The following is a 14,290-nucleotide window of genomic DNA, read 5'->3' as shown; positions in this document are numbered from 1 at the left end:
CTGCAAGTACATGATTAAAATGGTGGGTAGGAGAAAAGATCGAGAAACTGTGGAATCAAGAAATAAATAACATTTAATCTTCCCTTCATAAAACTGCAAATGAAAAATTTAAGAAAGAGAAACAAGGATGCTCTTCTTGACAAATTCCATTGTCCAGGTCTATTACCTCATTTATTCTGCTATTTTCATTTTCATGCCCATAATGTGACGCCTATCAAGACAGAATATTAATTCTTTATATATCTATTCATTTTTACATTTACTGTTTTTAGGGGCCATTGTCAATGTAATCCTAACTAGTATGCGGAGTCGTCTTTTTTTAAAAAATGTACTACGGAACAGGTTGAGGGGGTATTAAGTCTCATTTTTTCCCTCCCTCATGGAACAGAGGTGGGTTCTCAGTAGGACAAGTGAGGTTGAGAAGGTGTGTGTATAAGGCTCCAAACCAGGAGTTGTCTGGGCAACATCAAAATGGAAAAACTTAGATAGAAAATGACTTGCTTAATGTTCTGATCAAGCCATAGACCCATATCTCAGCACTCTGTCCATAATTAGTGGTTCCAAACTTTGGCATGTATCAGAATCACCTAGAGAGCTTGTTAAAACAGATTGCATGGACCCACCCCCAGAATTTCTAATTTATAGGACTTGGATGAGGCCTGAGGGTCTGCATTTTTAACAAATTCCTAAATGATGCTATGTGGTTGGTCTAGAAATGACAATTTGTGAACCACTGTCTTATCAGATTATAGCTGACTAGCTCTGAACTTAGTTGGTCTATACCATGCATTCTCAATGACAGTAATCATCCATAAGGGAGCAAAACCTGATTCTTGAGGAAGGAATCTTAGATGTCACAATAATTTGTGGCACCCCCCCACCCATAAGAAATAGTATATAAACAAATATACAGGGTATCTGTAGTATTAAAATTACAGTGTATTTGCATGTGTGTTTGTGTGGGGGGAGTTAACTAAAAAAAATTTTTTTTCTAAACTCCCTGGAGGGACAATATAAAAACAAAACAAAACATGGGGCATCTGGGTGGCTCAGCAGTTAAGCTTCTGCCTTCAGCTCCTGTCATGATTCCAGGGTCCTGGGATCGAATCCTGAGTCAGGCTCCCTGCTAGGCAGGGGAGTCGGCTTCTCCCTCTGTCCCTCCCCTCCCAACTCACACACAAGCTCCCTCCATCTCAAATAAATAAATACAACCTTAAAAAACCCTGAGGAACACTGGCCATTACTCTATCTTGGCATAAAACTATTCAGTCTCTGTCTTATTTAAGATATGTGTTGAGGGCAGCCCCGGTGGCTCAGCAGTTTAGCACTGCCTCAGGCCTGGGATGTGATCCTGAAGACCCGTGATCGAGTCCTGCGTCGGGTTCCCTGCATGAAGCCTGCTTCTTCCTCTGTCTGTGTCTATGCCTCTCTCTCTCTGTGTCTGCCATGAATAAATAAATAGAATTAAAAAAAAAAAAACAAGATATGTGTTGAATACTGGCCATAAAGCCTTAAAAACTGGACCACAAAAATTATGATTATACAATATTTTCCTTTTCTTTATAAAATTAAGAGATTATTGATATAAAAAATACTAGCTATTTGGTATATCACGGGTAGTAAATATACAAAACAACAGATTCAAATTGCTCACTGTTTACACAGAAAAATTAGGGATAAGTGGAATTGAATAAGGTTTGAAACTTCATCCTACTGTTTACTTGAGATAGTCACTAAGTAAATCTCTCTGATCATCAGGCTCCTTATATGTAAGATAGGGATAATACCTAATTAGTTGGTTTGTGCCGTTATTTAAAGCAATTTAGAAATGTAAACCACCTAAAGGAACTTAACATATAAAAAGTGCAAGTAAATAGTATTTATTTGCAGTCGCAATTCTCTGAATTCACTCCCTGCCCCCCATCATTCTTCGGACTATTCAATATCACTTACCACTAGGATTATGATTCCAATAGAAAGGGTGCCCAAGAGCAAAGGCCAAAGAACCTTAGACTCTTAACTTCCTACAAAATAAAATGTGTAATTTCTAGAAAGCAAACTATTTCTTGAATAGTTCTAATTACAAAATAAATATGGCTCCATACATAAGATATGTTTTCTGTATCACTTTTGTCACATTTGCGTTATATAGCACCTTATAACTCATCAATATAAACCAGTTTATTATGTTTCAAAAATGTCAAGTGATACTAAATTTTAATGATAATGCCAAACTTGATTGAATAACAATGACAAATGTTTATGGGTTGAATAAATCAATACATGATGCATATTTATAATAGTTCTCTTTTCTGTGAAGGGCAGAAATAAAAACCTGAGCTATGCTGCACATATTGGAAGAATGTCTCAGACTGATTTAAGGTCTGTTTTGTCTCATTTTACTTTTCATGTCTATTAATACTTAGTATCTATTATTCTATGTAGATAATCTGATATGCTTTTTGGCAAGTTAGGCATTGAATTTTTTTTTTTTTTTTTTTTTAGGCATTGAATTTAAAACCAAATTGAACACTGCAAGCAAATCAAAACCTTTAAAATAATGATTATCAATGATTTAATGCCTGAAAAATTGCTTTTAGAAGTATTCTTACCATGGTTTTGACTTTTGAAGGCCTAAAAACTATATGGTTATGAACGTGAAGAAACTATAATATATCCTCAGCTCACATAATAATTTTCCATATGCACTAGGATTAATAGCTTATATTTAAATATTCAGCATTTGTGCCAACTATGTGATAGTGCACAGAAGTTTGAGGAGTGTGAACAGTGGCCTCCACAAAGATTACTATGAAATTCAACTTTTGAAACTTGACATGTTCTATATTCTCTAAAACATGTAAGACTTTACAACTGGGCAGCAGACATAAATCATACCACTTCTTGCTATTCTGTTATCAAGTAGATATTTTTCATTGTATGCAAGAGATGGAAAAACTTTTTTTTTTTTATTTTTTTAATTTATTTATGACAGTCACAGAGAGAGAGAGAGAGGCAGAGACACAGGCAGAGGGAGAAGCAGGCTCCATGCACCGGGAGCCCGATGTGGGATTCGATCCCGGGTCTCCAGGATCGCGCCCTGGGCCAAAGGCAGGCGCCAAACCGCTGCGCCACCCAGGGATCCCTTTTTTTTTTTTTTTTTTTTTTAAATTGAGATGGAAAAACTTTTAAAGGAAAGATAGGAAGATATCACTTTAACATATGTATTTATTTGGAAAGTACTGATATACTGGGAAAAGAAGAGCTGAGATTGTAAGATTTTTTTGAGATGATAAGATTTATCTCAATCAGCAGGGAAATATTAGGAAAATGAGAATTCAAAGTAAGTACAGTCATGTGTCAAGGGAAATATCCTTTGATTTATTTGTGGACAACAGAGGAATTTACTTTCATATTTAAGATACCTAACGGGACAAAAATAATAATAAATACTTAGGTAGCAAGCATTCCTTTCTTTGAGAGAGGGGCAAGAGGATAGGGGAGAGAGAGAATCTTAAACAGGCTCCACGCTAGGCATGGAGCCCAACATGGGACTTGATATGGGGGCTCAGTCTCAAGACTTTGAGATTATGACCTGAGCCACCCAGAAGCCACGAGAGCTGGTATTCTTTTAAGTGCTTTACATATGGCTCATTTTAATTTTCACACAAAACATATTTTATGATACTTACATATTAAAGCTTTTTTTTAAAAGTATTTAAGCTTTAAGCCAACTTTTTCTTCTTATCATGACGCAAAAAGCCAGTAATATACTAGGTATCATGATTTACAACTTTAGCACCCAACCTCAGGCACTCTGCTGCTTGCTGTCCTCACAACTAATCCCAGGTGGGAAGAAGTATTATTGCCTTGCTAAGAAGAGAAACTGAGGCTCAGAGAAACCAAAAATACACTAAGGAATGACAAAACTTAGCTAAAATCCTGATATGCCTGAACAAAATCCTGGGTGATATTCATTAATATCCAAAGACAGCAACTCTTGTATATTTGAAAGAATAAGACTTTGGATGGTTCTAGTTATAGAATCTCAAAACAAGGTTAATTAGAATATGAAAGGATCTAGTCAAAGGCAAATTAAAAGTCAAGGGGTTGGCTTGATAAAGGCTGCCCTGTAGGAAGAGATTCATGCTTCTTATTCTAAGTAAGTTCAGAAGTACAGTAAAATAATGAAATATAGGAACCAAGTGATGGATTTATGAACTCAATATTATAAATGAATTAATGGTAACTCCTTGAATCCAGAGAAAGTGTAAGCTTAGGACAAAGAAGTACTACTTCATAAAGTGGATAGTAGAAACATAGAACATGTAATTTTAAGATACAAAAGTAAAATATTAAAATAGAATTTAAATAAAGTTATTTGTTAGTAAATTCTTTCACAAAACTCTTTTAAGTACAGAAAGAATAACTTACCTAATTTGCTATCCCCAGGGTTGAGGAGTTATATTTATTATAAATATTTAACAAATGATTGAATGGTCAGACAGATGCCTGGCAAATCAGAATATACTCTAGCCAATATGCCACATGGAAGGACATTAAGTGACTAGCACGCAGTAGACTTTGAATAATATTTTGTTTACCAAGATGAATTACTAACATGAAAACCCAGAGTACATTCAAGTTAATGAAAGGATAATTAGTAGTATAAGGAGTCAATGTCTGCTAAACATCCATCCCAAAGTAAATACACTGGGCATGCAGAAGACATGCTGCTACCTGACCACAGCAACCTATGTTGTGAGATTGAAATAAAAAGTAAGTGATGTTCTTTCTCAGCTGTCAGTAACACTGCCATGGTGAAAATATGGGCCAGACTGACCAGTGGTCTAGCCTCATGCAGTGGATCTTAATATACTGTTTAAAATAATCGGCATTCTGTACTAAGTAGTTCACAGATTTCAGCGCTTTTTAATACCTAATGTTTCTTAATGACCATCAATAATCAGCAACTCTGTAGTTTTGGTACATGAACACTTGTGTTCATGGCACACATATTTACTTGTCTGATGGTGCCTATTCTCATGAGGGACAAGTGCTACATTAAGCAAATATACAAATCTCTCTTGTCCTTATTTTCACCAATGGAATGAAGGAGAAAACATCTATAAGGTTCCATTTTGGAGGCTCAATAAACCAAATTAATAGTCTCTCTTCATACCATATAAGGAAAGTAAGAAAAACCTTCTTAGCTTTGATTTTTATCTCCATATTCAGGGAAGATACATGGTTAGTGCTGAGTGAAATAAAAATAGAATGCTATCGCATGCAGTAATGATGATCATTTTAATGATTAACTTTATGTAATGTGATGATTTGGTCTGATTAATATTATAGGCATCATACTGTGGAAATTATGAAACAACTTAATTTACTATAATTAAAAGCATGATGTCAACTCATTTTTAGATTGCATATAGGCAAAGTAAGCATAGACTATAATGAGAACTCAAACCCAGCATACATTAAATTCTACTATACAAAGTTTGAGAAATAATATGAAGAAACAATATTCTTTGTAAAGATGATCCTTGAATAGCTAGATATTTAACAAGTTATCAATTCCATATGAACATGAGGACCTCTGAGGTGGAATTTCAAATCATTGTTTGGTAGTCTGCTTTGGTCAGGGACAATCCTGAAAAATTATTTTATTTCATCACTGCTAAATTATTGCATATACCACAAACATTCATAACCACTCAAAAAGAGTTCCATTCACCCATGAATTTATAAAACATTTATTAAGTATCTATTTTTTACAAAAAAAAAATGGTGCTAGGTTCTATAGCTAATAAAATGATCCCTGCTTTCAAAACTCTCACAGAGGCAGACAAATCAGCAATCATATTCAGTGTGATAACACATATAAACTCAGTGTGCACTCATGGCATATAAAGAGGCATTCTGCACAGCAGTGCAGGTCAAGAAAGAGAAGCCTGGAAAAGGTACTATATGAACTAATCTTGAAAGATCAGTAGGAAGTAATTACAATTACTAGAAAGGAATTAGTTACTGGGAAATTGAAGTATACAATAGATTATTTCCCTTAGGTGAGGAAAGATGTAGGAAGGTAAAAGAGTTTATTTCAACAAAGGAAGAAGGAAAGACACCTGGTTAAATCCCCTTGTAAACACGCCATTGGGAAACAGATTACCAGTCAGCATCCGAAAGTGGGAGAGCCCTTATCTGTGGCATGCTTTTGGCAAGATATGCCTGATAGTCTAGGATAGCTATGGTAAAAACAAAATAAAACTAGATGAGAAAGAAAACCTGGGAACTGGATTTATGGGGCATGAATCTCTTAAAGAGTCATAAACTATGCAACTGAATATAAACTGGAGATATTTTACAGTTGCATCAGCTTCCTTTTGTGTGACAGAGCTACTGATGCTAGAGACTCTACATTAATCTGGGTTGAAGTACATCTTGACGCACCAAGATGGGACCTGGGAAACCATGTTGGGAGTCCTGCACCTCTCCCTGCTTACACCATACTTCAGGTTTACTTATGTCCTTGAACTTGTTAAGAATGCTTGATGCAGATTATTACTCTAGTTGGTCTGAGTCTGATTTCACAATCCAATCTTCTGGTGAATTTGGTTACCAAGGAGATGAAGAAAGATCAAGAAAAAGGCGGTAAATTCTGCCTACCTACTCTTTTTTTAAATATATATTTTTTATTTATTTATTCATGAGAGACACACAGAGAGAGAGAGGCAGAGACACAGGCAGAAGAAGACACTTGCAGAGGGCTCCCTGCAAGAAGCCTAACATGGGACTCGATCCCAGATCCTGGGATCACGCCCCAGGCCAAAGGCAGACGCTCAACTGCTGAGTTACCCAGGCGTCCCTGCCTACTCACTCTTGATCTCATCTTCCTTAATTTACTAAACAGTTTTTAACCTGTTTTGTACTTTTTAGTTTATATAGACTCACACAGTCAGTTGTGGAGAGCAGAGCAATTCTGATAGGTTTACAACTCTCTAGAATATATAAGCTAATTCTGCAATTATTCTTTTCTTTGGCAAAAAAAGTTTGCTGAAACCACAAGTTGAGGTTCCTTTTAATACCTACTATGATGTTACAGGCTTTGTGTTTTTTTTTTTTTTTTTAAGATTTTACTTATTTATTCACGAGAGACAGAGAGAGAGAGAGAGAGAGAGAGAGAGAGAGAGAGAGAGAGGCAGAGACACAGGCAGAGGGAGAAGCAGGCTGCATGCAGGGAGCCCGATGCAGGACTCAATCCTGGGACTCCAGGATCACGCCCTGGGCTGAGCCACCCGGGCTGCCCTAGGCATTGGGTTTTAAAGCTTTTAAAGTTTTTAAGCTTTTAAAAATGGAAGAATCTTGAGCAGAAATAAACATTTTTCCATGAGAGAGTTGTACAACACAGTGGATACAGTGGCCCCTAACTGTTTTATTGTGACACTATTGAGCTGCGAAAACAAGAAACACAATGCATGGGATAATTTAGAGGCTTAAATGCATTTACACAGGCATCACAAAATACATCTTTTCTAACAAGAAGAGAGTATTTTGATTTTACTTTTTCAAGATTTTACTTATTTATGAAAGAAAGTGAGAGAGTGCATGGAGGGGGGAAGGATAGAGGGAGCTGGAGAAGCTGACTCTCCTGTGACCAGGAAGCCCAATCCTGGCTCCATCTCAGGACCCAGAGATCATAACCTGAGCTGAAGGCATCTAGATGTTTAACTGACTGAGCCACCCAGGCGCCCCAAGAAGAGTGTATTTTTAAATATTACTCATGATTGACGACATTTTCTTAAATCTGACTAACTCTTAACACTCCTCATATTAGATTTTGCTACAGTTAAGCATTCCTGGCTGCTGTCAGAATAGCTCACAAAATTATCTTCTGTATAATTTTGGTGCCTTTGCAGTATCTTCTTCAATTTTCAAATCCCTCTTTGAATAAATTCTGTTAAACAAGGATCCTCTCTTCTAATCCTATTTCTAAAAATGTTTATTAATTTGTACCTTTTATATTACTTATAGTTTCTTTCTTTCTTTTTTTTTAAAGTCTTAGCTATCTTTTAAAAGACTGAAGAGCAGGAACAATTAATTTTTTTCAATCAACTTCTAATGTTACGTTGGTATTGTAATGTGATATATTTTTTAAAATTTAAAAATTAAAGTATTACTTATTTAAAAGCTATCAGTGGTAATCCTGAGGTGTATGTATGTATATATGTATAAATTATATATCTTGAATATTTAATTTTCATTTAAAGTCTTCCTATAAGGAAAATATTATTCAACATGATTCACCAATTTGATGCTTTGGATTAAGCACTGTTCTATACTTTGAATCAGATACAAGTTGAATGAACCAACCCATTTGAAGAAGCTTGCATTTTAATTTGTGGGGTGAGTATAAAGTAATAACTACCCTATGTGACAAGTGCTATTATACAGGAAGCATAAAAGCTATAAAATCTCACAGGAGGGAGACGTTAATTAGGAGGAAACTAAAGAAGCCGTCAAAGAAAAAAATGACATTTGGAGCAGGCCTTGAAGGACAAGTTCACCTTTTTAAAAGAAAAAAAAAATCTTTAAAAAATGACAATCATTTGTTTTTATATTAATTCATGCATCTTTTTCATTTATTCTTATCTTTTGGTTTTGGTGCCTGACCAACATGCATATTTTTTAAAATTATGCAAATTACTTTTTAATATTGTCAATGTATAAGACAAGAAAAGAAGACACTGGAAAAGTGAGAGGAATATTACTAATGGGAGAAGGGCTTCTAGCTTTCACATTAAAGTTAATAGAGTAATAACACACTGCTATGTAATAAAGCTTGACAGTGATTTGATAAAATAAATCTTTGCTGCTAATGTTTTATATGTCCACGTCTGTAAACATACACATAGATATGTATATACATAAATACATATATACATATGAATCATAAATGATTATTAAACCTTTTTAAGAGATACATAGTTTTCAGCTCTAAAGATATCCCTTTCAACATAATATACTCACCATCCTTCCCTTGGAATTATTGAAAATAGGTAAGCTTTTAAAGTATATAATCTTGGATGAGCACGGGCTTCTGTTGGCTTATGGACTATTTACAGGTTTTGTTTGTTTGTTGTGTTTTTTTTTTTTTTTTTGTCCCACTTGCCATTTGAATTATCACATGCAGGGGAGAATTCTGACAACTTCACCTGCCAGTTTCTTTGATATCCATGTCTTGAATGCAGCAGATTTTTACCTTACCAAATGGTTGGGATAACAAAACTGCAATTTGTTTCAAGTGTAATATTTCTAGACAGGGCCAAACTTTTCAGTATAGAGTTGCTGTCATTCCATGAGGAGATAGAGCTCCTATCCAGATTCCACATCATTCAGATATCTTTCTCTCAATGTTCAAAATACAGAATTTGGGGGATATAAAAAGCTTTCAGAAGCATCTAATTACAACAGATGGGCATTCTCAGGCTAGGATATGTAACCTAGAACCAAGTTCTCCAACTTTTAGTTAAAAGCTTTTCAACTGTTCCATTCTACTTTCTCATGTGACATTGAATTTTCACCCTTTTCAAAAATGTAAACACACACAGATTCTTGAAATGTCATTCCCATGCTATCATTAAACTATTTAAGGTATACTTATTAATATCTTAGTACCAGGGGAGCCCCTAGCTGCCACTAATTAACTGTGTGCTGGGGGCAATTGTATATGTTTATTTTTTATTTTTTTAAATTTTTATTTATTTATGATAGTCACACACACACTGAGAGAGAGAGAGAGAGAGGCAGAGACATAGGCATAGGGAGAAGCAGGCTCCATGTACCGGGAGCCTGACGTGGGATTCGATCCCGGGTCTCCAGGATTGCGCCCTGGACCAAAGGCAGGCGCCAAACCGCTGTGCCACCCAGGGATCCCTATATGTTTATTTATTTGTTTGTTTTCAGGTATCTTCATATTGCCCATCATGCTAACAGGTTCTGATTAGTTTCTGTGAAGAATACAAACTTAAATGATGTGCAGGTGCCAAATGTTGAAGTGCTGCTAAAAGTATCACCCTTAGTAAGTAAAATTAAATTTGTTACCATATAGAGGTTATTTTCTAAAAACAGTCCCAAGTTCACATTTCCTATATTTAACTTTAGGAAAGCATTACTTACTGGTATAAAATGGATGCTTAGCCAGTAAGATGTATATAATAGAAGTATCAATGGATGTAGCTTAAACATCATTTGATATTAAAAATGTCTGAGGGGAGGCCTACAGATTGTGCCATATACAGGATCCATTATGGGGTATTAGGAGTCAACAAAAAGTCACATTCTTACACATGAAAATATACTATTTCCAAAAAAAAAAAAGGAAATATATTATTTCAGAGTTACAGTAACAAATTTTTGACTGATTAGGCAACCTGGTGCTGTCATTTTTATTATTAAAAATAATGAAGTAGCATGAATTATCAAAATAGTTTCCCTCTGAATAGCTCAAATATGTGGAAATAGGCATACCAAAGGTAAATCAGTTAATATTTTGGCAGATGAACAGGGGGAAGCCAATAGAAAGCCCATTTATAATATGGCAGAATTAGAAATCCATGTTTTGCTGATATTGGGAAATTAAATACATGAACAACAGATTCTTAAAATTTGTGTGTGGGATTGTACTATTAAATTAATTTTGTACCATATTCTTCTCAGTAATAATTAATAAGAACTACAAAGTCCTTCCATAACCTTATCCTTTAAATTTACCTACTCAAGCAGGTCTGTTGAGTCTTGACCTTCATGCCTCCTTTTAGGGATTCCCAACTGCCTAAAGCATTCTTGCAGTTTTATCTGATCTGTCAACAGCTTTTAATACCAGCATTTTGGGGGATTCTGTTATCCTGTGAAATTTAATCTCACCTATTTAAGCTTGCAGAAAGTACTGGAGGGAATTATTAACAGATTTTCCCTCATCTTCTTAGAGGATAGTGCCGAGTGATTGGCTGGTTTCCCTAAGGACCCAGTGCTGAGAAGAGCTAGTTTGTCAGTAGCATCCTATTTAGCATGTGTGTGAGGCCACAAGGGAGACTGAAAGACATTTGGAATCAGAATTACATCAATATGCTGACGATGCCTCCATATCTTTGTTTCATCAAACCTGTATCACATATATTAATGCTTTCTTAACTAAGATGGAAAGTGCCCCTGAACAGTACACTGCTTATGGCTCTAATTAGACAGCTGGAAACTACATTGATGATATGTAAGAGCAGTGGATCAGCAGTCTGAGCATCACCAGGAAACTTGTTAAAAATGCAAATTATCGGGCCCCTCCCATACCTACTGAGTCAGAAACTCTGGGACTAGGGCCCAGCAAGCTGTGTTTAACAAGCCCTCCAGGTGATTTTGATGCATACTGAAGTTTGAAAACATCTACATTCAAAAAATGGGACCTGGGTGTCACTGCTGAATCTATTGGGTGTTGCCTCCTACTTTAGCAGATTAAAGCATTTCTGGATCCAGTCACTGTTCTTTCTTACTAACAACGTAACATTAAATGTAACTGGCTTCTATAATAATTCATATTTGCCAGGAAAGGATGAGAGAACTTTATATTGTTCTGCATTTCCCTCCCTCTAATACCATCTGAAAATCAGACTGAAGCTTTGCATATATGCACAATGACATGCTTAATGAGGGGGACCTTTACCAACAAAAAAATCATGTTATCCCCAAATTCCATCCAAGAGCCCAAACCCATTTAACAACACACATACATGAGAAAAACCCTAAATACCCATTTTTGCCATTCTTCACTGACTTTAAAGAAAACAAGCATAGTTGTAGTTTGAGTGTATTAGGGGTAGAAAGCATAGAAAGAATACGAGAATTACAGAGAAATTGGGAATGATATTAAATCTTTCATGTTGGTTATCATTTTTTTCCTAGAATATATTCTCTCAAAACCCTGTCTTGGGATCCCTGGGTGGCGCAGCGGTTTGGCGCCTGCCTTTGGCCCAGGGCGCGATCCTGGAGACCCGGGATCGAATCCCACGTTGGGCTCCCGGTGCATGGAGCCTGCTTCTCCCTCTGCCTGTGTCTCTGCCTCTCTCTCTCTCTCTCTGTGTGTGTGACTATCATAAATAAATAAAAATTAAAAAAAAAAAAAAAAAAAAAAACCCTGTCTTGAAGTACAAACTTCCTCTTGACTTTCCCATTTCATAAGTGTTAGCACTGCCTAGTCATGGGCTCTCTTTTGATGTACCAAAATCATGTGATGGACATGAGGCATTAATACCAGAACCTCTGGAAATACTAAAAGCCTCCAATCCCATAAAACATAGGCACTGGCCAAAAACCCAACCCTAAAATCTATGCGTATTCTGATAATGTATTATGTATTATTCCTTCTCTCATGCTGAGGAATTTTGCCAAAAATTACCAAATTAACCTTCAAAGGCCTATTACTGTCATACTGATCTAACCTGGAAAGTACTAGCCCTTCTAAAAAAAAAAAAAAAAAGACTTTATTTATGTATTTATTTGAGGGACAGTGAGTGAGCGGGGGAGGAGGAGGGGCAAAAGGAGAGAAGAAGAGGGAGAGAGAGAATCTCAAGCAGACTTCCTACTGAGCATGGAGTCTCACGTGGGGCTTTATCTCATAACCCCGAAATTGTGACCTGAGCTGAAATCAAGAGTCCAATGCTCAACCAACTAAACCACTCAGCTGCCCCAAAAGTATTAGTTCTTTTAATGACAGAAGCCCTGGATACCAATTCCCTTCAGGAAACATTCATTTCACAATTCTTTGCTGAACACTTTTTTTGCGGCACCACTGTGCTAGGCAGGGGGAAGAAACAAAGGAACCAAGATAGCTGACCATGGTCCCTGCCCTTATGGAGCTCACAGTCAAGGAATTTAAAGATCATATAAAAATCTGGTTTCTTGTAAGCCAATAATAAACATTCAAACATTTGTTTTTGTGGTTTTAATTAGGCCTGAGATCCACCTGAGTTCTACCAAAGCTGTATTGCAGATGTGGGGCTTTGTTCCAAAGACCCATTATTTTTCAACAGTTTGGAAACCATGGCTCAGCCCAGTGAACTCTGGCCTTATGATCAGCTATGTCTAGACTCTGATTCTTTCCATCCCATAAGCCAGTCCCACTGACTGATAGTCTACTCTTTTAATTAGCCCCTGACAGTCTCCCTGCTTCTGAATCAAATCTCTTTAGTCAATTTTCAACAGAGCAGATGCTTTAAACTTTTAACTGAGATCTTGGTGCTTCCTTACTCAAAACAGTCCAGTGGTTTCCACTTTTATACAAAAAAAGTAAAGGCCTACAAGACCTCACCCAGTGTGCCACATACTGTCCTCTCTTACACTGGTCCAGTCACACTGACTTATTTTTTAATACTCCCAGAAGTTTAACAGTGTTCTTCAATTGCCTTGCCTGGAATGTCTATATTCCCTCAATGTCTTCATTTCTATGCTCCAAAGTCATCTTATCAGAGAGGCCTTCCTGGGCTAACCTATATACAATGGCAAATCCTGCCACTTCTTCTACTGTACCTTCACCCCAAATAAAAATGCCCTCTACATTAATAAACTTTTCTCCATAGCACTAATTACCTTTCAATATACTATTTATGTGTAGTTAATTTGTTTGTTCATCAAGTGCCTTCCCTCACTAGGTACAGGCTGTATTAAAGTTGTCAAGACAATGCCTGGTACACAATGGGCTCAATGTATACTGGTTGATAAGAAAGAAAGAAGAAAGAAGAAAGAAAAGAAAGAAAGAATAAAAGAAAGAAAAAGAAAGAAGAAAGAAAGAAAGAAAGAAAGAAAGAAAGAAAGAAAGAAAGAAAGAAAAAAGAAAAGAAAAGGAAAGGAAAGAAAGAAAAAAGAAAAGAAAAGAAAAGAAAAGAAAAGAAAAGAAAGAAAAAAAAGAAAAGAAAAAAAGAAAAGAAAAGAAAGAAAAGAAAAGAAAAGAAAAGAAAAGAAAAGAAAAGAAAAGAAAAGAAAAGAAAAGTCTGCCTCTACCTTCTAAGTAATTATCTGGTCTCATTTTTTGTGTGTATTCCACTGAGGGCAGAAGGAATAGCCATCACTTATTTCTAGCTATCTGTGTTAACAGAAGATGGCTATAAGATAAAGTATAAACTGTCATTTCCATCCAGGGTCATCTTCCCTTCTAATTCTCACGGTGAAGTTTTTCCAATGAAAACTTCTTATTCAGAAAAACAAGATTTAAAACATTTAGTTCAAAACATATGTG

At 36.0% G+C, this 14,290-nt stretch overlaps 1 protein-coding gene across 4 annotated transcripts in view; it reads right to left on the bottom strand.

Annotated features, from left to right (window-relative positions):
• Nucleotides 1–14,290, bottom strand: part of DPYD (dihydropyrimidine dehydrogenase) — a 793,145-nt gene that overhangs the window by 429,716 nt on the left and 349,139 nt on the right. The gene's annotated exons all lie outside the window — the stretch shown is intronic.

This window comes from Vulpes vulpes, chromosome 3, assembly GCF_048418805.1.
Source record: "Vulpes vulpes isolate BD-2025 chromosome 3, VulVul3, whole genome shotgun sequence".
NCBI classification, from domain to species: domain Eukaryota; kingdom Metazoa; phylum Chordata; class Mammalia; order Carnivora; family Canidae; genus Vulpes; species Vulpes vulpes.
This window is presented reverse-complemented; position numbering and strand designations above follow the sequence as displayed.